Raw genomic sequence first — 26,390 nt, forward strand, 5'->3', positions numbered from 1 at the left:
ATACAGTGAAAGCAGGGGTTATACCGTGGGGGAGGGACTATTTGTAACTAACTTCAACTAGTTTACCTCCAGCTTTTAAAATCTGTAATTTGTTTGATTTAGTTTGGCTCTGTCACCTTATTAGATTTGATTTAATTAGAAAATCTGGAACTTCAGAAATAGTAAAGGAAATGCAGAAGATGAAATTTAGGGAAAGTACACCAGGATGGTGGTGACATACTTTCTGTCTGAGCATTGTTTTCTTGTTTGTTGTTGCTTTTATGGTAGCATCAGAACAAAACAAAATCTAATGCTGAAATTTGGGTGTTAATCCGTGACTCTGTATGTCAATCATCATCATCATCATCAGCAGCAGCAGCAGCAGCAGCAGCAGCAGCAGCAGCAGCAGCAGCAGCATCCTCATCATGGGCTCTTTCCCATAAGCCCTTCTAAATATTTCTTGAAACTCCTCCTCCCTAGGTATTCACACTGACTTGGTTATGGCTGGCATCTTTTCCCATCTAAAATGCTGTAAAGTCCTCCTATTTCTTTTCTCCATTCCAAGTCTTCCCTAAGTAAGCTACATTCTAGAAAACTCTTCACATAGTCCTATACCAACACTAGAAGCAACCAGTCATGCATAACCAGAATCAATTCATCCATTTTTGCACCTATAAATACTGGTAATCAACTAAAATATTTTATGAAGTCCTTTGTTTTTTTTAATTCTAAAAAAATCCCTCAGAATCTAAGCTACAGAGTCATATTATATAAGATTTACCAAATAAAAGAAATCCACTTGCCATAATAAGATAAAGACCTTATGAAGCACAATGAAGCACCATCTGTGATCTGGACTTTGCCAGGTCTCTTTTCATGTCTAGCTCCTCCCTGCCTCCATAGCCTATGGAAACCTCCAATGGGATTTTTTTCCTCTATGTCTTTTTCTTACACTGTTCCCTTTGTTTGAGTTTTCTCTTCACATGGCAGCGTTCTTGCCAATTCTTATTTTAATTCCAATTAATTCTCACCCATGTTTATGAAATCAGTCTGATTGTTATCTTCTCCCTGATTCCAGTCAAAGATGATGGCTTTAACTCATATAGTAAGTTGATTGTATTCCCATCAAGGTATAGCACTACTCTTATTAATATTATATTTGTATTCAGATACCATTTTCTAATTTTTTGTCTAACTCATTAACAGACAAGCACCTTGAAATAATTTCATTATACTTTGCAATTTAGGGATAACTTACACAGTAACTAAAATATAATCAAGTACTCTATAAGATGAGCTAATTAATTTTAAAAATATTGAAAACCACATACAGAGAAGAAATTTGTTTAGTTTTTTAAAAGGCAAATTGAACCATCTGAAATATTTCTACCTGATTCAGTGAGGCATCAATGACTAGCAAAAAAAAAATTTTGGTGTTTGACTATAACTTCTACAGATGAAATATCTTAAATAAGTTTGCTTGTTAAAATATGAAATAATATGTAATGAATAATAGATTCTCTAGAAGTATAATAAAGAATTTTGGTATGAAAATAACCTAGTGGCAAGTAGAAATAATATTTTTGTCTTACATATTCCGGGTAAACCAATTGTACTCAAAATAAAATGGATAAGGAAAACTTGGTCAAAGACTTAACTGATTCTTGGGCTTTATCACTATACCTAAAAATACAGGTAGAACCATTTCCTATATTCTAGAACAGATTTTAGGGGAAATCAGTGCATCCACTAGTGTCTCCTTGGTGCACATCATACACCAAACACGATCATTAAACACAGAATTAACTCATTTTATACACATTTAATCTTGAGTTGTATATCAGAATGTATGTTCTATATATCACATTGTTTGTACTTTTATATGTTCCTAAATATGACACTCCTAAATATGTACATTTATGGATCTATTTATCAACTAGGGCTATTTTCACAGCAGATAATGTGTGGTGCTCCATCTTTCATTGATGACTTCAGGGACAACTTTGAATCCTCCAGGCAACTGGTTCCCAAATCCCTGGCTTGGCTTTGTCCTTGCTGTTGAAATGCTCAGATGGTTGCCATCAGAGTAAACTTTTGGTATTCTCTCCTCTCTCAAATGGAGCATTGCTTCATCTTTCTCCACAGACTGGCAGAAATTGATCTGCCTAATTGAATATTGTGTACCATATCTTTTCAATTCATCTATCAATTCTTAGCCCCTAAAAGAGAGTATGAATCTTCCAAAGCTCCTGTTTTAGCAGTGATTTCAGGAATTTAGGTCTGTGGCTTTTGGGAGGTGCTTAAAATGACCTCACATACCAAAGAATGGTCGAGTTTTGCCAGAGATGAGCATCCACTTTGGCAGCACCATAGCTTGTGCTTGAACACCCTGTCTTCTGTGCAATGTAGTCGCTCAGGTGCACCTGATGGTTGATTGGGGGTGAAGCTCTGCCAGAGCCACGTTCCAATTCCCCATATATTGGGTGTTGGTACAATTGTGTTGGCCCTGGAAGAGAGATACAAATAAAATCAACCCAAAGGGAGATGCAAATGAGGCTAGTTCTTAAAAAAAAAAGAAAGGAATGGGGGAGCATATATATTAAGTCATGGCAAGCATTTCTGAGTGTTAGGGACTTGACATTCTTGGTGTTTTGTTTTGTTTTTGATTGTAGCAGAGAGAAGTAGATTCATCATTATGAATAGGAACTAAAGTAAAATGGACATGATCAAGATATCCAAAAAGGGCTGATACATAGTAAATGAACGGTGGGAAAGGGCTTGTATGAGAAAGGAACATTTCAGGTGAAGTTTGGAGAAGAGAGAGGGGAAGGAGACACAGGGTGTATCTGTTATAGATACACATATTCTTAGGCAAGGTGAAAAGTACATATTGATATCATATATGATGAAACCTTCAGACTGCTGAAGGTCTGGGTAGAGAAGAAATGGAATGTGTTAGATTGAAACTTCACCTGCAACAATTACTTGTTATGCAGTGTTCATTCTGGAAAGCTTGGCAATTAATAAACATTTTAACGAACAAATAAATATATGACATGTTATATAGTAATGCCTGCTATGGATGATAAGAAAGCAGACCAAGAATATTGAGATATTATTGATGATGCAATTTTAGATTAAGAGATTGGTCGAATATGAGCTTTTTATTTCATTTTTGTAAATTAGAGAAGAGGATAATGTAATTGAAGCAATCATACATAACCAGTTGGAAAGATTTTGTTTTGTTTTTCTCATACCAGTTCTGGGGCTTGAACTCACAGCTTGAGTGCTGTCTTTGAGTTATTTTTTGTTTGTTTGTTGTTGTTGTTGTTTAAACAAGGCTAGCATTCTACCACTTGAGCTCCAGCTCCACTTCCAGATTTTGGGTGGTTTAGGAGAGATGTGAGTCTCACAGATTTTCCCTGTCAGGGAAAATCTTACTCAAATGTTGAGTCTCTAGGATTAGAAGGCATTAGCTACCAGGGTTCTGCTCAAAATACTTTTCAAATATAGGTTGGTACTTAAAATTTGGTTTGTGACTTTTACTTCTATACTAGTGAATTCTGAAGTGTTTAAAAATAATGTTATAAAGCATACATTTGCAGATCTGGGAGAAGACTTGGTATTTCCAGGTCATATATAAATGCAATTTAGCATTGTCCGGTTATAGGAGATGAGCCTGGACAAGTATGTAGGCGTTGACTCAATAGGTCTTTGTAGGCACTCTTTAGAAATTCTGTCTTTATTGTTAGAGCCATTGGAACATGTTGATGGATTCTGAGCCAGGTAAAAGGTTTGACACTCATAATTAGGTGACCATCATTCATGAAAGTTCAAATTTACACCCATCATTGGCCAGTTCAGGGAGATATAGACATGGTAAAAATTTGTCCAGTTTCCCAGATCAGCTGAAAAGGCCTTCGTTGGGCCTCTACAAGTCACTTAATAACATTTCATGAATTATTCTAGTTCTAACTATTGCTTGGGAAACGATCAGTTGAGACCATGTTCAGCAGGTCTTTTGGCAGAGAATCTGTCTCGTCACTCTCATTACTAGAAACTCTGTAGGAAAACACTTAAAAAAAATTCTTGGATATTAAGTGACTACTGGAAACATTCTATTCCCATGCCATGCCATTTCCATGCAAGGAAGCTGCATATCATGATTATTAGTTATGAAATGAAGGTAGTTATTCAGTAAGGTTATAAAAATGTAGGCTTTTGGTGAGAACAAAGTGGATTCTGTGACTTAAATCACAACTTCCTGATAAAGTAAACATTGAGTATAGAGACTAACAATAACTTTAACCATAGTCGACTTAGATCTAAACTATAGAATTAGCTTTTCCTAATTCAGATTGTATAAGGGAATAAAAGGCATAGGAAAGATGCATAGGAAAGATTAGTATTTAAATACATATTTATTCATTTCTTATACATAATTGTCCTTTGTTAATTTGGAAAAGTAGCACTTTTACAATGAGCTATACATTTTAGGCTTACATTTATTGGTTTGTGTGGATTAAATAGAAAAATATGTCTTTTGAAGTAAAAACTATACTATTTTGATATTACTTAATTTGAACTCAAAAGAAAGGATGGAGGCATAGAATTCCACTATATATATATATGTATATATATATATATATACATATATATATATATTACATTTTCTTGATCCATTCATCTGCTGAGGGGCATCTTAAGCTATGCCCAAAGAAACAGAGGTCCTGTGGTTTTCCTTATTTGCAATAACTAGTACATGTGTAGGACAAGCAGAAAAGGCCAAAAGCTATGTACATATGACCATATAAGATGATGTTAAGTGAAATGAACCCTAAGATATTGACACAAATATCTTTTTTCTTTCTTGCTATTATTTCTAACGTATTTATAATGTACCATGTGATTTTTTTGTTTCTTTGTATGTTCCTCCCCCATCGTATAACTCATGTTTTCACTGCGTTTGATGTCAGTACCCTGAATCTTATATATCCACTTCTCTAATTTGGGGATGAAAAGGGAAAAAATGAAATGCTTAAATAAGGATACAGGTTGAGCCTTTGTAACAAAACACTATGTTGAAAAGGAACTTTACAAACTCAGTAGGATGTTGAGGGTGGGGATGTAGTTGTGGAGGTGGGAGGAAAGGGATGGTAGGGGGAAAACAAAGGAGGAGGCAACAATGCTCAATACGAAATGTACTCATTACCTTGCTCATGTAACTGTAACCCCTCTGTACAGCATTTTTACAATAAAAAATGTACAAAAAAAGAAGGCATGGAAAGTATATGTCTCAAAACTTTAAAAAGTAGGAGGGTCTCCGTAATTTTTATTTCTAAATGATACAAAAAGGCCTTGCAGAAACATTAAAAAAATTCTATGATAATAAAATCATAGTTTACTCAAAACACTTAAACCTATACCTTAATTCATTATGTACCTTATTAAATACATTTCTTATCTAGTTTAACAAAGGTTCTGAATTAAGCTGTTATATGCAGTTAATATCTGTTAGATTTGATTTTAATCAGTATATTAAGCATAATTTTTTATATTTTCATAATTAAGAGAGTGCTATTTTGTTTCAGATAAATCAATATTGTTTGCTTCTATGTACTTGTAGAAGAAATGATAAGATCTGTTTTACGAGCTCTATGAGCAACTTACTCTCTTTAGAATTCATAAGAAAATGGAAAACATAAAAAAGCCATATTAAGTGAAGTAAGCCAGACCCAAAGAAACATAGACTCCATGGTTTCCCTCTTTGTAATAATTAGTATTTGTCTAGGATAGTCCTAGCAGAAGATCACAATAGCTAGTAGCTATGTAATATATGAAATGATGCTAATCAAAATGAACTCCAAGATATGGAAATAAGAGGGTTTTTGTTTTTGTTTTTTTCTGTTTTTTTTAAAAATATAAGTATAAATTCATATAAATATATATGAAGTTATTTTTATTTTTCTTTCATTCCCTGCCCCCCTTTGGTTTAGCCCCAATTGTTCCCTATTGGGTTATCTGATTTGGTGAAGGTGAAGTGTAGGGAAGGGAAGGAGAATAACAAAATAGTGAGACAAAGGACAAAGGGTAAACCAATGAAACAGTGGTACTCACAAGACTATGTTGGAAATCAACTACAATGTGGGGAGGGGGAGGGATAGTGGGAGAAAAATGAGGCAGGGGATAATAATTTTCAACAAAAACTGTGCTCATTACCTTACATAACTGTAACCCCTCTATATATCACCTTTACAATAAGATTTTTAAAAATTAAAAATCATATGATTTAAAAAAAGAATACACATTTGTGTGTCCTTTTATTTTAATGGATGTACTTCAACTTTCATTTGTATAGTATTTAAAATTTTCTCCAAGTTTCATTTTTCTTTTTTCTTATCTTTAAGTAGTTGTATTTTAAAAGTACAATGCTTATTGATCAATGTTACCAATTCCATCGTTTGCATTTTTCTAAAATGGATTTTATTTTTGTATTGTGTATTGTCTTGATAAATACTTTAGTAGAAGAGGATTGTAGTCAATGAGAAAATGGTTTCTAATTAATTTATATTCAATATTACAACTGACTTCTTTACTCTTCACCAATTCTTTGCAAATGTTATGCTTTCACAATATGGTAAATTTTCCTTAAGTTGGTAGTCATCTGCAACATATGTGTTACTTTGACATTTACGAATGTATATATTTCCATAATCATCATTTTTGAGATAGTCAAAATATCAAAAATCTCCCTTTAAAGTTATTTCCCAACATAAAATATATAATGAATTAAGAGTAGATATTTTTGTGTTTAACTAAAACAAACTTGTATTCATCTCATTAGTTTATATGTATGTGTATAAATTTGTGTGTCTGTAAAAAGAGCTATAACATATGTCTTATAGAAAAATGTAGAATACTTTATACTTTATTGCTGATTTGGGGCAATTATATTTCTTTGTAGATAATTCTGATGTTATTTCTCTTATATATGTTTCAGTTGCTTTAATATTGATATGCAAAATTTGCATTACTTCTTAATAGTTTAAGAAGTAAAAATTTGAATTTATAAAATCTAACAAATATATCTTATGATTGAAAAATGTTTTATATTCTTATAGCTAGGAATTCCTCTAGCTACATACAGCTCTTACTCTTAAGTTTTTAAGACTCACACTTTTTTATCCAATATCTTCTATTATAACCGATGTATTTATATATAAATACTCAATATTCATGTATATATAATATAAATACTCAAGTATATGTATATATACTTGAGTACATATGTATATTTAATATATGAAAGAATATATTTTCCTATATACATATATATGCATGTGTATCTCTACCTTCCTATGTATGAAAACTATCCATGAAGCAAAAGAAGGACTTAAATATTCATATCTGTAATAATACACATTAGAATTTACAATGGGTAGCATAGATTAAAAGAGCAAATGATAGCTTTTCTTTGTGTAAAGTCTGAAAGTCTGCACAGAAAGCAGATTTCATGTGAAGATCTAATGGGTGGTTTCTTTAAATCATGGTTGTGTTGTTGACTAGTTTTTCCATCCTTGTAGCACATTTGCTTTTTGATTTCTTTTATTTTCCCCTTGCTTTTTTTCAATATCTAGAATCCTATCATGGGACTCTTTGGTATTTCTCTTCACACAGGCTAGGAGTTTTTATGTAAGAAGGTAGATGCAATAAATCTTGATGACTCATATTCAAGCAGGAATATAAAGTTCAGGGAAAGGGTTGTAATTATCAAAAACAGACCACAGGACTCCACCCCCTACTTTTCAGTTTTGGAAGGTGCAATGAATTCAGTAACTCAGTACTGTAGAATGAAGCTTGGAGATAAAAATAAAGCAGGGCTTGGAAAAAAAAAGAATCGTTTTTTATTGTGAAAATACTGTACAGAGGGGTTACAATTACATGGGCAAGATAATGAGTACATTTCTTATCAAGCATTGTAGCCTCCTCCTTTGTTTCCCCTTCCCATCCTCCCCCCCCCGTCCTTCTACCCCCTCCTCCCTCCCACCAAAGTTCTACCCTGAGTTCTTGCAAAAACTAGCTAAGCCACATTGCTTTGCTTATCTATATAGTGAGGCAGTTGGATCAGTTAATTTTTAAAATTACCTGCTAGTTCTAAGTCTAAGTCTACCTTAATGAAGGGTGCAAACACTTCCTGATAACACTTTCTTGTGGCAGATGATATCTCTCTGAAACCCTAAAGATACAGGACATGGGGGACTCTGGGCTAAAGTTGTTCATATCTACAGAGTTAATTATAATCTTAGTATATAAAAAGATACTACCATATCAGGATTCAGTATTTTTAATTTTGTTTTTTTTTCATTGTTGCTTTGCTTCATTTCATAAAATGGTGTAATTTTCCTTTTGCCTTTGCACCTTTACCAAAAGTTAGAAGTACAATGAATAAATTAGGTAATAATTGTGATCAAGAAAGAGTCTTAATGACTACATTCATTCTCTATACAGTGTAAAAATGCCTAATCCATATAGAATGATTTTATTCCACTGCTATGTGCCCTTTATCACCATGAGTACTGGCATGCTCATGTATGTGTGAAGAGGGAACACAAGATATCTGGCCTCTGAGTGTGGTATCCAACAAATAGGCCACTAACACTCAGTGTTGACTATGATGTTAATGTAATCCTGACCTTCCATTATTCTCTATGTCATTTATTTTCTATTTGATTTTGCAGGAAGGCTTTAAAGATTCCCACAGAACATTTTATTCACCAGTAAAGGTAGGAACATGAAATATGTTTTATTATAATATGTGTTAAATTTATTGCCTTAAATGATACAAATAGAAGTGGTATTGGTTATCCTGTGTAAATGAAGTGTGTATTATCTCTACTTGGTGCTTACCTTGAAATCATCCAACACATGGTGTTGAACTGTCAGTTTCAATTTTTCTTCCATACTATTATACTTACTACCTTCCATAATTTTGTGGAGCTTGACATACTTATGAAATTTGCATATATCAGGAAAGCAACTTAATGTATACATACTTCAATGTATATTATATGTTCTTAGATTCTGTGTCTTGTCTATTTTTCTTGCTATTCTAAGTCAAAAATTTTAAAGGAAGTAATGCAAATAACTATATGTATAATCAGCTGTCAATAATTTAGCAATATAAACGTTCACTTGGAGGGATTTATTTTAATATTTGCTTTACTTAAAAGAGCAGAAAAACGTGGCCCTATTCTTGGTAAGGGCGGATGTGAAGATAAATTTAGAGTTTCTAGTCTAGTAAATAGTTCTCCTGTAATAACTTAATTGTAGCTATTTCAAACCAAATTGTTTAATTGTGGTGAATCATATGCAAATTGTTCAGATGTAGGTCAACCCCCACTCCCACATTCTAGCACCTCTTTTCTAATTCAAAACAGACTACTTCATGCCTAGAGGAGCAGAGTGATGCAGTTCAGTGATACATGACAGAAACCACAATTTTTTTAAATCCATAATTATTAACAGGGCTCAAGGAGTCAGTAATTTTACAAAATTTCAAAGGCTGGCTACATTTATTTATACAGTGGTTGATGACTTCTTAGGCTTGCTGTGTGTTTGTAGACAATATTTTCCTCACTGTTCAGGAGAGTTGGGGCCAGAAAATTATCATGCCTCTACAGTGTTCTATTCCTTATTTATAAAGCCCACCTAATAACATCATTTTTGTGTAGTCATTGAACTGAAATGAGAATCAAATTTAAAATAAAGAAAGTGCTGCAAAGTGACTTCTTGAAGTCCATATAGAGAAAACACCTGCTGTTTGCTAATTTGCTTGAGTGACAGAGGACTGGGCTTCAGATCTCTAATGGGCAAGAAGACTAGAGGCAGCTCTTGCAGAAGCCACCTCTGCCTCAGATGCAGTCCAGTTGGCAAAATCCTTTATTTTTTTTCTTGCTGTTTACTTTATGTCTGTCCTGGAGTTTGAATTCAGGCCTGGACACTATTTTTGCTCAAGTTCATGCTCTACCACTAGAGCTGCAGCACCACTTTGTTGCTGTTATCATAATTCTAGTCTACAGATTTAGTAGTGATGAAGCATTGTATGACTGTGTAATGAATGGCCATGGCTTTTTGATAACAGGTGATCTTTATATGCTCTCAGCTTTGTAGAATGTTATCATGTTGATCATTGTCTATTTGTATGTGTATATTTTTCTATGCACATATAGCAAGAGTTCTATGTGCCAATGCTATGTGCACAGTCCTGTAAGATATTTATTTTCTCATTGGCATATTACTGTCACATTAATTTATTGTTTGAATATATCATTTGAAACGCCAGTAATTCATTTCATATTTCAAAATGTACCGCAGAGAAGAATGCTGTAGCTTAAAACTAGTTCCAGACTTGCAGGAACATCATATATAGTAGGAAAACCATGCCTGTTACATGCCCGAACCTCTTTTGGTTTCAATTACCTGAATTATTGAGGTTAAAACAACTTTTGTTCCTGATTTACCCTTATAATTGTCTTTGTCTTCTGTTTTGCCTCACATTCTACTATTATTAGAAAGGAAAATGACTTTTCCTTTGTTGGTGGTTCCATTATTTTAAAAAATGCAGTATGCTTTGAGATTTATAGAACTTTGAATAGCTTTTCTTTATGTAGAAATCAATCTGCTGAGCCAATAGAAGACATTTAACCAATGTACTGCCCTGATACCATGGTCGCTTATCTCCTAATCCCTTTTTATAACAAAAACCAGTATCTCAATCTTATCAGTAATGAGTGTGGTGAATCTCTGGATTTAAGACATTCACAAGACCAAATATTCTTTTTTTTTTTCTCCTTTTTTTTTTTTTTTTTTTGGTCTGGTCGTGGGGTCTGAACTCTGGGCCTGGGCGCTGTCCCTCAGCTCCTCAGCTCAAGGTTTGCACTCTACCACTTGAGCCACACCTTATATGGTGCTGAGGAATCAAACCCAGGGCCTCATGCATGCAAGGCAAGCACTCTACCACTGAGCCACCTTCCCAGCCCAACATTCACGAGACCAAATATTCTTAAACTCTCCATGAGTCAGTGCTGTGAAGTATCTACAGTGAAACTTGAACTGGCTTAAAGTCCATGAGAAGACTTATTTAATCTTTCTCTTCCTGACACTCAAGCTCAGTTTTTCTATCACCTCCAGTACTAAGGATTTCAAATGGATAGAGAGCCTGACAGCACAGCTATAGCTTATCTTTAATGCCCCATTCATATGGTTTACTTACTCACTTTCTTCACCTTAATTAGTGGTAAATCTAGAATGGTAAGGCAGTCCATGAATATATTATGATTATTTCAAATAATCTTGTTGGATCATCTTTTGTGAGAGGGGTAGATAAAATTTATGTGATGCCATTTCTTTGTTCTGTAACACTGAAAGTAGATGTCAACTCTTGGTAGTCAGTTTCACTTTAAAACTTAAACTTTTAAAATGCATAGAATTTGATATAGAAATATATAGATATATATAGACATTTTAAAAGTCATTCATTTAATAGCTCAGATTCATTAAGAATGTAAATTGCTGCCCATTACATTTTTTAAAAATCTGTTAATGTGTTTATTCCTTTCTGGACTTAATCAATGAACACTGATTTTATATTACATAATATTAGATATTAGGTACTATGCTAGGCTTTGGAGAATAGTTACATTGAATTATGTCTTAAAAGGTATATAGGCATATGTAAGAGCATGATCTAATTTTCAAGTATAGCTTCCAGAGTAGGAGAGGTGTGGAAGGAGATTTCAAGAGTTAGGCACCATAACTGTTAAATAGATAGGGTAATTCAAATCACTGTTAAAGTCATGATGGGAAGGAAAACACATTTAAGCAATACAGATTTAGTATTCTTGGAAGTAGAGAGTACACATGGGAGGCTGTATAAGTAGGCATGCCTTCGATTATCAGGAGATTTTGATGTAATATTACAACTGTGAACTAAGTTTTAATGACAGCAAATGACTAATGAACAAATATAAAAATTAGCATACATGGACCAGATTTGTTTTACATCTGTTTTTTCATTTTAAAGTTTTCCCAACTATGAACGTTATGTAAATTGGTCAATCAAACAGGTAAAGGAAGACAAGACTGATCCAAGAAAAATCTCAAGCAGAAGATGAATTATAGATGTAAAATTGATAGGACTTCACAGTATGTGTTTGGGAAAATAGTCAAAGCTAGAAGTCTTGAATAACTCCTAAAACTTTGCAAAAAAAAAAAAAAAAGCTGAGTAGATGCAAATGCCAATAACTGACAAGAAAAACAGATTTTGGAAAAAGACTGTGAGTTCAATTAAGAACATGTCGCACTATATCTGTGGGACACTTAGGTAGCTATGCATGTACACTATGCAATAGACATTTAAGAGTGGAAATAGAGGGGCCGGGAAGGTGGCTCGGTGGTAGAGTGCTTGCCTTGCATGCCTGAGGTCCTGGGTTTGATTACTCAGCACCACATAAGCAAAAAGGAAAAAGCCGGAAGTGGTGTTGTGGCTCAAGTGGTAGAGTGCTAACCTTGAGCTGAAGAGCTGAGGGACAGCGCCCAGGCCCAGAGTTCAGGCCCCACGACCGGACCCCCAAAAAAGAGTTGAAATAGAGACTATGATGGAACTGCTACAAAAAATATAAAGTTAATTCATTGATAGAAGCAAAATAATCCAGTAGTATATTTAAGGGACAGAGTAAACAGAGCTCATAAATGGAGTAACCCAGTAAATTACACAAAATTGTAAATGTAAGACTGATATGTAGGGAAATGAACCCTAAGATATGTATTCAGATGTTTTTTTTTCTTTAATGCGATTGTTTCTAACGCATTTATAAGATTGTTTCTTTGTTGCTTTGTATGTCCCTCCCCCACAGTATAATCCCTGCTTTCACTGTATTTGATGTCGGTATAATTTGTGGAGGGGAAGGGGAAAAACAAATCGTTTAAATAGGGATACAGGTGGACCTATTGCAACAATGAGATGTACAAGTTATTATGTGGAAAAATGAATTTTACAACTTTGGTGCGGGGGAAGGGGGGAGTGGAGGGGAGGATTGAGTTGGGGGGCAGGGGAGGATGGGAAGGGATGGGAAGGGGAAACAAAGGAGGAGGCTACAATGCTTGATAAGAAATGTACTCATTATCTTGCCCACGTAATTGTAACCCCTCTGTACAGTATTTTCAAATAAAAAAAGACTGATATGAACATCTTATAATCTCGATATATTGAATATTAAAGCAAGATGCTGTCTTTAATAGAAATGATTGAATTGTATTTTGGAAGACAAGAGGTTGAGATCTGTTAAAAATCTTTTCCAAATAAACGACAAAGCAGTCCATTTTTGTTATATTTCTTCACATCTTACTTTTAAAATATTCTTTATAATTTGACCCAAAAATATCCACTCCTTTTTGTTCACCTGTAAGCACAGAAACAATTGAAAATGTCTTAGTAGTCAGGATGGGAAGGAAAACACATTTAAGCAATAATGATTTAGTATTTTTGGAAGGTGGAGGGTAGGCATGCCTCTGATTACCAGGAGATTTTGATGTAATGTTACCAACTCTGAACTAAGTTTTAATGACTGCAAATGATTAATGAACAAATATAAAATAGCATACATGGACCAGATTTGTGTTTTCATCTGATATCTTCCCAACTATCCTATCAGACTTTTGTTTGCTTGTAATTCTAAAGTACTCAACTCACTTGAGAATAAGCCTCTCAAAGTGTGTGACATTTTCCCTGGCCCATTTTACCCCCAAATCTTCTGATTCTAAAACATTAAGAAGTATACCAATGAATTAATGATACATGGGAGTAAAAAGAAATTACATACTGGCTTTAATGAGCTTCTTAAAGAAATATTTACTTTAAGAATGTGATTTCTAATTTTAATATTGGTTGAATTTACATTTAGCAAAAAAGGTATGTATTCTCTTTTATAGCCCATGTCTTTAATGTAGTATCCAAAATTAATTCAATGCTCTTAAATTTAATTACAAATATCTTGTAACAGCTTAGAATTACGTAAGTAAAAAAAATAAGTTTTTTTTTTTTTTTGGTAACAAGCATACATTAGAATGTAAATGCTTTGGATATTTTAAGTTGAAAATAGAAATTTTTTTCTATTTGGCATGTAGATGAAATTTTTAGAGCACTTTTTTTTATAAGTAAATTCAGGGTCTTGTGCTTGGTAGGTAGGGATATTATTTGAACCAGGAGTATAAACTTTTTTTTTTCTTTTTGAATAGTTCCACAATTATGTCTGGAATGGCCTACAATGAAATCCTTCTATTTATTTTTTCCATAGTTGGGGTGATAGGCAAGTAAGCATACTCCTGGATGTTTTATTTTCATTGTTTGAGACAGGGTCTTGCTAATTATTTGCTTAGGCTAGCCTCAAACCACAATTTTCCCAATCTCCAAATTCCTACTTGCTAAAATGACAGACATGAGTCATAGTCTCAGTCAACAATAAATGGCAGTAAGAAAAATCGTATATTTCTATAAGAAATTTGTGAGACTTCCAAAATTGCTTGTCTTTTGTTGATATTGAAAAATGTTTTAGTGTTTTATGTCTGCTAATTTGATATGCATAAAATAATTTTTTTCTATTTTGAGCTAGATTTATTTCATTACACAAGTGAGTAAACAAGGTTTTGAATGTTTGATCCCATTTGGCCATAGTTTTCTTGTCTCTGGTCATTCTACTCACTCCTTCTATCACATTATTAACACAGGCTACCCTCTAGCATGCACCTGACTACATTATACAAAGAATACAAATAATCTTGATGTAGCCAGCCACTAAAGAAATGTCAGATGTCTCAATCACCAGAACCTTTATGGCCCTAATCTTTCTTCTCACTGAAATGTTAAATTCTTAATTACACAATTACAAGTGTTTCAGATCGGTGTATTTTCATTCCCTTCTACTTACAACTATTTTCTTTCCAATTTCTTTTTTTATCTTTCCAATTTCTACCAATTGAAAGATATATTTGGTACATATCTGGGCTGTCCATGTGAAATTTCTAATTCTCACTAGTTTCCATTTTCCTGTTTTAGATGATCATTTGTACTTGGAAAGTCCCTGACTCTGACATTTCAAAAGACTTCTGAAAGTGTCCAAATACCATGTCATAAATTATGACTCCTTAAATCTAAAAATAATTCAGCTCTGCATATCAGAACTTTTAATAAATATTTCTAAAATTTTGATTTGAGTCTTTAAAAATGGCATACAGATATGTAAATAAGTTTCTGAATGAACTCAAATTTAACTAAATCAGTTATGTTCTATATAAGCATATACATATATAAATTGAATTAAAATTATGCACACTGCCTATCACCAAATAGAATAATAAATTCTATTTATGTTTGTAGCATTCTAAGAATACAGGCATTCAAATGTTTGTTCCCAAAAACAAAACTAGAAACATAATAATCAAAATATGCACTAAATTTGTATGTAAATAATTAATGGATAGACCAATTGCTTTGACAATCAGTTTTCTTGCTATGTATAAAAGCTGTAACTTCAAAACTAGAAAATAAACCAAGGATATATTTTTCCATGTGTTAATTCCATCTATCTCATTTGGATATATTTATATATACATTTATAGTTATGTTACATTTGAATTTGTATTTATATCTTAGCAGACTGTTTATTCCTAGTAATCAAAATACTGTATCATTCCGTTGTAAAATAAAAAAAAAATGAAGGAGTAAATTGTAAAATGTGTTTACATAGGAAAATAATTAGGTGATTTTACATTGTTTTCACACTTCTCTTTTATGTAACTCTGAAGCAGATTTCTGTCCCTCTTGCCTAGATATTTAGAACTTTCAGAGTAGTTATTGATCGGTAGCTAAAAGACAATTAAGTTACTGGTTTAGTAGCACTTAGTCTGTAAAATATTACATTTGAATCTCAGACCCCATGCTTTATTATTCAAAGGCAATTACTGATTAACTTCCTATTGCAGGGAACTGATGGATTTTTTTGTATTATTCAGATTAATTCATCAAAAAATACAGTGTCTTTATCCACAGTTATGACTTTGGCTTCCTGTTAGTCATTTTATTTGCTCTTTTCAAACATATCATTCACAATAGGTTCAATTCCAATAGTCTTCAGGCCACACAAATTGTACAATGTTTAATACTTGGTTTGACAAAATACAAGCATTAGCCCTCACGATTTTGATTCCTTACATATTGAGCAGACTCATTAAGGCGAAAGATCAAAGTCTCTTTTAAAAAAAAAAAATAGAAATAAAGAGAGAAAACCTCCAAGCTAGACAATAAGGGAAAGCTAGGTCTGAAATTAAATTCTAATCCCTCTTGGATGGCTTTTCAACAGTTCAAACCTCAGTTTTGCAGGGTAACTCCCATTTGAAACTAAACAAAGTTTGCCAAATCTAAGTGCTGTGTGTTATAAGAGTTTGGTTTCCTTCCTGCCAGCATTTTTCCTTTTCATCAACCTTTCTCCTGCGTCTATTATTTTCTTTGATCTCATTCCCTATTAATTTTCTTTTGTTCCTATGAAGTTTCTTTTTCTCTCTGATTTTTTCCTACATCCTTTCCTATATCTTCATAGTTGAGTCCAATGTTTAGATGTCCTCTCTAAAATTTACTTTACCTGCTTGAAATAAGCAGATAAAAGTGAAGGTAAAGTAAAGGTAGTGCCTTCTTCAACTTCCACTTTGTGCATAACTTATGAAACTAGAGTAGCTGAAATTTAGGTCAATGTTCTCAACACATAAATTCCATCTCCTGTAATTCTCAGTACCAACTTGTGCTGTTATTTGTATCCTCGCCATTAAGGATACTATTAGAACATTTATTTCTTAGAGAAGTGAAAGTTTCCATTTTTAAATTATGTGTTTATAGAACTTTATCTCATGCCACTGTGAATTATTTTTGCTTACTCAAGAAAAGAAATATTAACCAGGTACCATTCCCTCTCATTTATAATCCCAGATAATTGGGAGGCTAAGATCAGAAAGATGATTTGAGGTCAGCCAGTCAAAAATTTTGAGATCCCATCTTAACCAACAAAATGATGTTATGTGCAGACATCTAAGCTATAGAGGAAACCATAAGTAAGGAATTGTGGTATAGGCTAACCCAACCCAGAAAAAACTGAGAATTAATCTCAAAAATACAACAGAACAACAGAACAAAAAGACCAGTGGTGGTATGACTCAAGATGTAGAGCACATGCCTAGCAAGCATGAAGCCTTGGTTTCAGATCCCAGTAGCCTCTAAAGAGAGAGAAAGAGATACACACTCACAGAGGGAGGCAGAAAAGAGACAGGCACAGAGAAAGAAAGAGATGAAAAAAGGAAACAAATAAAACCAAAGGAAATGAAAAGAAGGGAGATACTGTACAGAAAATATACTCTCTCTCAAGTCATGGAACACAGAAATATCTGGGGACCTAAGTACAAAAAAATAGCCCATCTGGCTTTGTTGACACCAAACCACACTAGTTGAGACCACACAATATACTTTATCTCAAGGCCTTTTGGTGTTTTTTTTTCCATATTCTATAGCCAAAACCTAATCTTCCAAAAGTATTTTAATTTCTTATTTTGTTGGCACTCTATTTTTGGAATCAAGCATATGTGGTTCAATCAACAAGAAATGTCTTTCTTGTGGAAGGACAGTTGATGCCAATTAGCTAGAAAAAATAAAATAAAAATTTTCCCACAAGAGCTAGAGATTCATGCAGATCCTGAAGCAAGGAGACCAGCACTTATTCACTCTAAAGGACAGCATCTATTATGTGAAGGCTGCCATTGTTCCTACGTTGATACTTGGAAATGGGAACTAAATTCATAAGACAAAACTAAACACTGCTATTCCTTCCGTGAGGATAGTAGAAGATAGAAGTCACAAAATGGAATTCATGAATATAATTATGTACAATATTGCTAAGAGGAAAAAAATAACAGACGTCATTATACTAAGTCAATGACTTGAGGTTCAGGCACCAGTGCACTTAGTTTATTAAAGAAATTATTTAGGTGTAGTCAATTCCAAGGAAATGGATGCCCTCATATTATTGAACTTGGACTTTCATTAAAAAGCTTCCAAGCTGAACATAGATTAAGAAAGGAGATGATGAGACTGGCATCATTAATTGTTGAGCTTTTCCTCATGGAAAGTGAAATAGAAACACATATAGTATCTCCTGTTACCATAAAATAATATTTAAGTAAGAAAATTGAGAGCAAGAAAAATAGAAATCTTAATTTAATACCTAGAATAACTTGAAGAAATAGAAGGAAGACATACTTTAGATTATGGGAATGTTGTTGAACTACTTCTATGCTCTGAGCTTCTCCTATGCAGTAAAGTAGCATATAACAAAAATAGAAACTTTGTATTGGATGAAGATCTAGAATATAGCCCTTTTGTCATTGAAAATGCATTAGATAGTTTTGAACTGAGAAAAATATGAGATTTCTTCCAACGCTAAAATGAACACATTAAAAATTAGATTTCAGGGCTGGGAAGGTGGCTCAGTGGTAGAGCGCTTGCCTTGCATGCCTGAGGCCCTGGGTTTGATTCCTCAGCACCACATAAGCAAAAAGAAAAAAGCCGGAAGTGGCGCTGTGGCTCAAGTGGTAGAGCGCTAGCCTTGAGCTGAAGAGCTGAGGGACAGCGCCCAGGCCCAGAGTTCAGGCCCCACGACCGGACCAAAAAAAAAAAATTAGCTTTCACAGATGTCCTCTTAATTTGCACACTTATATTGTGTGCAGACACAATGAAAACACATTCTACTAGTAACTCTAGAGTGTCTATGACTTTAATCTTTCCATTTCATTTCATATGATCTCTCATATTCCCCAGCCTCCACTTTTTTGTGGTTCAAATAATTTGTAACTCTGGATTTCTTTCTAGAATATTAGCCATCTGAATATATGGTAAGATATAAACATAGCATCATTATTATTAAAAATTATTGCAACATGATCAATGTTCACCATATTAATGTCTATATTCATTACACCTCGCTCTTCAAAAAATATACAAACGTCAAGGTATTCAAATAGGTAGACATTACAGGGCAGAGCTGTTTGGACACAAGGAAATAATGAGGTCTAGAAAAGTTGAAAACTATACCTAGAAGAACTTCTATTGGACCAGTGTTGATTTTTGATAGGATAATTTACCATTGAGTCCTATTCTTTTAAGTACTTAAACATGGAAATGCTGTAACTTTTGATGTTAGCATGTCATTTCTTCAAACATTTATAAAAATTATACAAGAATTATGGTTGTATCTCTTTCCTAGAACTTAAATGGCATTCAAAGAAATTGACAGGCAATTTAATATATTGAATATTATACAAAGCAGTGAAAATGTTAACATTTAAGTCTACACAACACTCATGAGTTCAGTTTAATAAGAATTGATCATCCCTGAGGTGTGTGACATAGTTACTGATCATGGAGCTTGAAAAACTTTAGCTGCTAGTTTATTTAGTTGAAGAGAATGAAAAGAAATTAGGAACAAAATAAAATGTCCTCAATAATCTAAAAGTAACATTTTAATGAAGAATTGTTAAAAACACATTTGTTGCTAAATTTCTTTGTAGTATTAATAGAAGTTATGCATATTTTAAATAAAATGTCAAACATTTTAAATGGAACGTGGTATAGAGAGCTTACTTTCTACATTTTTAGGTAAGGGGTAGGTGAACTCTTCAAGGCTCACAGAAATCAAGCTATTTACATGGACTCTCATGGTTCTGGAAGAGTGAACTACATATTTATATAGAAATTCAAGAGTTTTACTTTCAACTGAACCATGTCACAAATAGTAGCTTTCAAGGCAAAACCATATTTTATTTTTGAATTTTGAAAAACCATCTTTATTGCTGGAAAATCAAGGAGAAAATGCATTTTCATTTTCAGAACTGTGGAAATATAATATTCTAACATTTTATTGCTGATGGAAATGCACTGCAATTGATCAATAATTTTTTTGTGCTGCTGTATTTTAGGATTCTTTTGTCATAGTAAAAGGTACTGAAGTAATTAATGTCGCATTTCTCCTCAAGTATTTGATATAATTATACGAATATCTCTAAAACACACCCAAGAATCTTGAATAATACAAAGCTATTAACCAGGAAGTCGTTAAGGAAGTAGGAAGGGAGGGAACAAGGATAGAAGTCTTAAGCTGGTGGCAATAATGAACAAGTGGCTCAACAAGTACTGAAACTATAATGTTAAGGACTATATAGAACTTTCTTAGTGAAACAAGGTGAAAGGTGGAGGTCATTGTGAATTGAATTAATTAATTAATTTCCAGTGGGTATACCCATTAATGAGAGACTTGGAAGGCATTTTAATTCAGAAATATTCTTTGATGAGTGCTAGTAAAAAGATTTACATGACATTGAGTGAAAAGCATTCCTGTATGTCTTTGACATCTAGATAGAAAATTTTAGGTTTGGTGTGGTCTCACTCCAGAGGGATCCAAAATTGATTTTTTAAAGCAGAGTTGTAGCTGGGCACCTATGTCTCATGTCTGTAATTCTAGCTTGTCAGGAGACTGAGATGTGACTAACATGGGTTGAAACTAGCTGGGGCAAGAAAAGCTCATAAGATTCTTATCTTTAACCACCAAAAAAAAAGGAAAATGAAGCTGGAGCCCCAGCACTAACCTTGACCAAGAAAATGCTAAGGAACAATGCCCAGGCCTGAGTTCAAGCCCCAAGACAGGCGTAAAGAAAAAAGAAAACAAGGCAGAGGTATAATACCAGAAAAGCAGCACTTTAAATTAGTGACTGTTGGAGAGTGTGAAGAAAGTCTGGAGGCAGCCTGAAATCAGGAAAGACTGACTATAGAAAACATTTCCAGTAATATATGTATGGAGTGAGCGATAAGCATTTTTTTGCTTGAGGTAGAATTGGAAAGGAATAAGAGAAGAGGATACCTGGTACATTCAATTTACAGTAACACTCAGTATTTGTGTTTTAATCTTATAAGTAGCACCACAATTGTTGGTTTAGTTCTGTGAGCAAAATGTCACCACTAAGGGGCTGGGAAGGTGGCTCAGTGGTAGAGCGCTTACCTTGCATGCCTGAGGCCCTGAGTTCGATTCCTCAACACCACATAAGCAAAAAGAAAAAAAGCCGGAAGTGGCGTTGTGTCTCAAGTGGTAGAGCACTCACCTTGAGCTGAAGAGCTGAGGAACAGTGCCCAGGCCCAGAGTTCAGGGCCATGACCAGACCACCCCCCCCCCCAAAAAAAAATGTCACCACTAATGTATTCCTTACCTCCCAGTTAAAGGTACTATTATAAATCGAGAATGTTCTGCCAATATAATGATAGCAATATATTATATTAGGAATTCACTAAGAGCTTGGACTTAGAATTGTTTTCTTAGTGGTAGTAGAATCTGCTGAAACAGTCACATGTTCTCATTCCTTCTCAGTCATAAACAATATTTCACTTTTGAGATTGCTGCTAAGGTTGAGTAGCACATTTCATGCTCTGGAACTGAAACCTGTGTATATATCAAACAAAATATAGCTAGTACCTAAAGGGCACTTATTTTCCAACAATATTATTAATGCTACCTATTAAGCAACTGCACCAACTTATCATGTATAGGAGGGAAGGTTAGCTGTCGTCCAGAAAGTTGGCAAAAGTCCAAAGGATTTCTTCTATTCTGTTCCATTGATCCTCAGGCCTATTCTTATTGCTAGTACTAAGGTGTTTTTATGGTTTTGTCATAGAATTTGACGTTTGGTATTGATATTCTTCCTACACTGTTTTTCCTTCTAGGGATTGTTTTTATTATTTGGAGTCTTGTGTTATTCTATATGAATTTTTGGATTGCATTCTCTATATCATTGACGAATATTGTTGGGATTTTGATGACTATTGCATTGAGTTTGTGAATAGTTTGGGGAAGTATTGTGGTCATTATCAAGAAAACTAACAATAACGGATGGAGGCAAGGAGTTTGGCCAAAAGGGAATGCTACTACACTATGGGTGGGGTTGTAAACTTGTTCAAGCACTCTGGAGAACAGTATTGAGGTTCCGCAAAAGACTAAACATGGAGCTTCACTGTGACCCAGCAATTCCACTCGTGGGCATTTATCCAATATACTGTGGTATATTTACTATGGCAAGCCATAGTAAATCTACCAGTACAACCATGTTCACTGCAGCATTGTTTACCATAACCAAGATATGCCCCTCAATAGACAAATGGCTTGAGAAAAATGTGGTTTACCTACGAAATGGAATTCTATGCTTCCATCAAAAAGAATGATATTGCTCATTTGTAAGGAAATGGAAAGACTTGGAAAACAATCATATTAAGCAAAGTAAGCTAGACCCAAAAAAACAGAGTTTGCATGCGTCCCTCATTTGTGGTACCTAGAATGTACTTATAAATCTACAAGTAAACACACTGGATGGTAAAAGACCAAAGAAAATACACTTGAACATTATAAATGATATATCCTCTAGACAGTAAGACCACAGTGAGAATATTCTTAAGAGATGATCACAAAAGTGTAATGACTATGAGCATATGATTATATAAAATGACTTTTGTTGAAATGAACTCCACGAAAGAGAAACAAGAGTTTTTTGCCTTTTTTAATTTTTGTTTTTGTATTCTTCTTTGTCACTGTTTTTGTTGTCTGTGCCTTGTGCCTTATATGTAAGTTTATCTGTTTGAAGGAGGGTAAGGGGACATAGAAATGGTGGGACAAAAGGTGAACAAATACTCACTAGACACTAAGTTGAAAATAAACTATGCAACTTGTGGGTAGGAACAGGAGAGAAAACAGAAAGAAAGCCAAGGAAGATGTAATACTGTTCAAAAAGGAATCTACTCATTACCTGACGTGTATAACTGTAACTCCTTTATATATCACAATTACAATAAAACAATAAAAAAGATTTATTTCCTAATTGGTACATTTTGGAACACAAATTCCAAATTAAACAAATAACAAATTTACTATCTATATAAGGTTCATTAGGTACAAAATTAATTTATTCAATTGTAAAAGAGCATTTTCTGCTGGACACCAGTGGTTTATGCCTGTAATCCTAAATTACTCAGGTGGTTGAGGTCTGGGGATCAAGGTAAAAAGACAGTCCAGCCAGGAACATCTGTGAACTCTTACCTCCAATTAACCATCCAAAAGCCAAAAGTCCAGGTGCTCAAGGGGGAGAGAGCTAGCCTTGAACAAAAACGCTAAGAGACAGCACCAGGCCTTGAGTTCAAGACTAGTACTGGTACAGGAAAAAAAAAAACCCATAAAACTGTCCATTTTCTGTTTCTAAAGTTTTATCTCAAACTAGGTGAACCAGTTAGAGGTCATTCATGACTTTTAGAGGTCATATAGTCTGCCTGTTATTTAATTCAACAGTACAAACCTTTTTAAATAAAGTAAATTTCATTCATGTTTGTTAAAAGTATGAGGCCCAGTTTGAACATAGAGGGAAAACAATATTCTGCTTTAATATTTCCAATGTTGCTTTATAATTGGGTTAGTCAAAGATCTGTAACCACTGTACAATCTTTTTATTGTATATATTGCTTTTACTAAGTACTTTGACTGAAGAAATCAATATAAAATAGCTCTCAAAGGTCAATATCACATAAATTATATCATTAATATCTAATTTCATTCTAATTGTCCTGTAACATCTGATTACCTCAGATATATACATTAACAAGTAATCCAAATAACCAACCCAGAAGAAACTGAATGTTACATATTTTTCCCTTTGGATATTTAAATATCTGTATACCAAATCTCTGGGTGTCTATTTGTATATTTTAGCCATTTAGAGCTTTTTGAAAATAATGCTGTTTACATAATAGATATTTATGGGCTATGTTGCTTTTCTTAAATTATCAATATGTTATAAATCAAGGAAAAATTCCAGAGATATATGCAAAATAGTAAATTGTTTTATTTAATGAAACAACAGGCTCTTTAAACCTGTGGTTACAGCTTCTACTTTAGAAAGACACTGGGGACCTACATTTGAAAATCTCTAGGAATTTGCTCAGGGCAATGTAACACTTTCATTTTCAAAAGAGGAAAAGTAAAACTTCACTTTCTAAGTTGAACTTGCCTAAAGAAAAATCGTATGATCCTGACAAGTAGTCTAATCATCTTTGATTTTAGAATACCTAACAAAACCTGAAAGGAATAGACTTCAAGTGTAAAGAGAGTTTAGTTCTTTGGGCTAATTTTCATGCTTTTCTTGTAGATATACTGATAACTTAAACAGAATCATCATTCTGGGGATTGCCTTAGCTGAAGAAAAAAATTGAGACTTCTTTGTTCCTAATGAGGACAGAAAGTTGTAAACAGCTCAGTTGAGGACTTTAAGGTGAATCCTCCAGCTAGGCTCACAGCTATATTCTAGCTACTCAGATGGCTGAGATCAAAGGACCACAGTTTGAAGCCAACCTGGGCATGAAGTCTGTGAGACTTTACCTCCACTTAACCTCCAATTAACCATCAAAAAAGCCAGAAGTGGAATTGTAGCTTAAGTGGTAGCACTCTATCTTTCAGCAAAAAAGCTAAGGGATAGCACCCAGGTCTGAGTTCCAGAGCTTATACTGGTAAGCACACACACACACACACACACACACACACACACACACACACACACATACACACACACACACACACACACACACACACACACACACACACACACACACACACACACACACACACACACAAATCCATAGCACCCAGGTCTGAGTTCCAGAGCTTATACTGGTAAGCACACACACACACACACACACACACACACACACACACACACGAATCCATTAAGAAAAAAGTGGATTCTGGTTATACAGTCTCATACAAACACTAAAGATAACAAATGGTCCATAAAGGGCACAACAGCACTTAAGTATTTTAATAGTTTTTTTTTTCCTGAATTCTTCAGAAATTGAAAACTATTGGGAAGAAAACATTAAGCGTATTTCAACTACTAGATCAAAATGCAAAGACAAATGATGGACTACAGTAGATTACACCATACTAAAAGCAAAACCATAAATGAGCTTGCTATTTTAGATGAAGCCTTGAGATTAAGTTTTTAAAATTCCAACTATGTTCATTTTATATGAATTGGTGTAGTTTAAATCAGAGGCATAAAACTCTTGCCCTGAATATGAATGTAATGTTTACCTGAAAATTGCTTATGTAAATGATTTTTCCCATAAGTGCCAATAAATACCAAATGAGAACTCTACTTAAATTTTGAAAATTAGAATTTTTGTATTCTAATTCAGCTTTGAATGAAATGTGAAGATCTGTAGGATGATTTTAGTAATTGTTTCATAAACAGGAGAAACAATGAAAAAGGGAATTGATTGTAAATATATCGTTACTACAACCATTTACTAATAGACATCCACAGGAAAGCTTATAAATGCCACAGCACATTTGACATATGTCTATACATGGATGAGGGGAGGGATATGAAAAGGAAGGACTAATTAGTATAATTTTGATTCTGTACTAATTATATGTTTGGATGCAGTTAGTGATGGTCCTGTATGAAGAGACACATTACTTCTATACAAGAGGACACACAGGAGACCTTCTGTGGCCGCACATGACATATTGAAGAATATGCCATACTAAGAATTACTGAGGGAGTTTGCAAAACAGCTTGGAAGATGTAGCTTAGACCCACAGATAAATGGTCCATAACACTCAACTTAAAAATGAGAGAAATTTACCTATCCATTCAAACTGGGAAAGCATGAGGCTCTTCAATGGCTGGATTTTACTGCGCCATGATACTTCCTATAGAAAGAATCTTTCTGTTCTCTAAGAACAAAAAGAGTTTATCCATGCATGGACTTTTTTTTTTTTTTTTTACAAACATATCAGTCAGATTAGGCTCCTGGAATTTTTTAAAAAAAGGATACCTGCCCTCTACCAGCTGAGCCATAAATCCAACCCATTTTGTTTTCTTAGGGTTTCAAACTTTAGGTATTTTATTTAGGTCTTAATCTGCAGGTACTGTGTTTGAGTCCCAGTCTTGGATTTAGAATAAAAGGAAACAATAACAGCAACAAAAACAAAAACAAAAGAAAATGTTTGCTACATTGGACTTGGCCAAAATTTCTGTACTGAAACTATAAGAAACACAATGAAATATGAAGAACTGGAGACTATAAGAAACAATAACTTTTTGTTTTACATCAAAGGACATAGTCAATACAAGAAGTCAGTCTGTGACATTGAAAAATATGTTGTAAATCATGTATCAGGTGTAAACTTTATATCCAGAATATATAAAAAAATCTTAAAATTTAAAATGAA

At 33.8% G+C, this 26,390-nt stretch overlaps 1 long non-coding RNA gene across 2 annotated transcripts in view; it reads left to right on the forward strand.

Moving 5' to 3' along the window:
• Window positions 1–26,390, forward strand: part of LOC138832451 (uncharacterized) — a 160,907-nt gene that overhangs the window by 46,658 nt on the left and 87,859 nt on the right. For both annotated transcript variants that reach the window (XR_011373562.1, XR_011373561.1), the window contains one exon: window positions 8,718–8,762. This is a non-coding gene — a long non-coding RNA (uncharacterized lncRNA). The remainder of the gene's footprint in view (window positions 1–8,717; window positions 8,763–26,390) is intronic.

Source organism: Dipodomys merriami, unplaced genomic scaffold (genome assembly GCF_024711535.1).
Source record: "Dipodomys merriami isolate MVZ:Mamm:240054 unplaced genomic scaffold, mDipMer1.0.p SCAF_2, whole genome shotgun sequence".
NCBI classification, from domain to species: Eukaryota; Metazoa; Chordata; class Mammalia; order Rodentia; family Heteromyidae; genus Dipodomys; species Dipodomys merriami.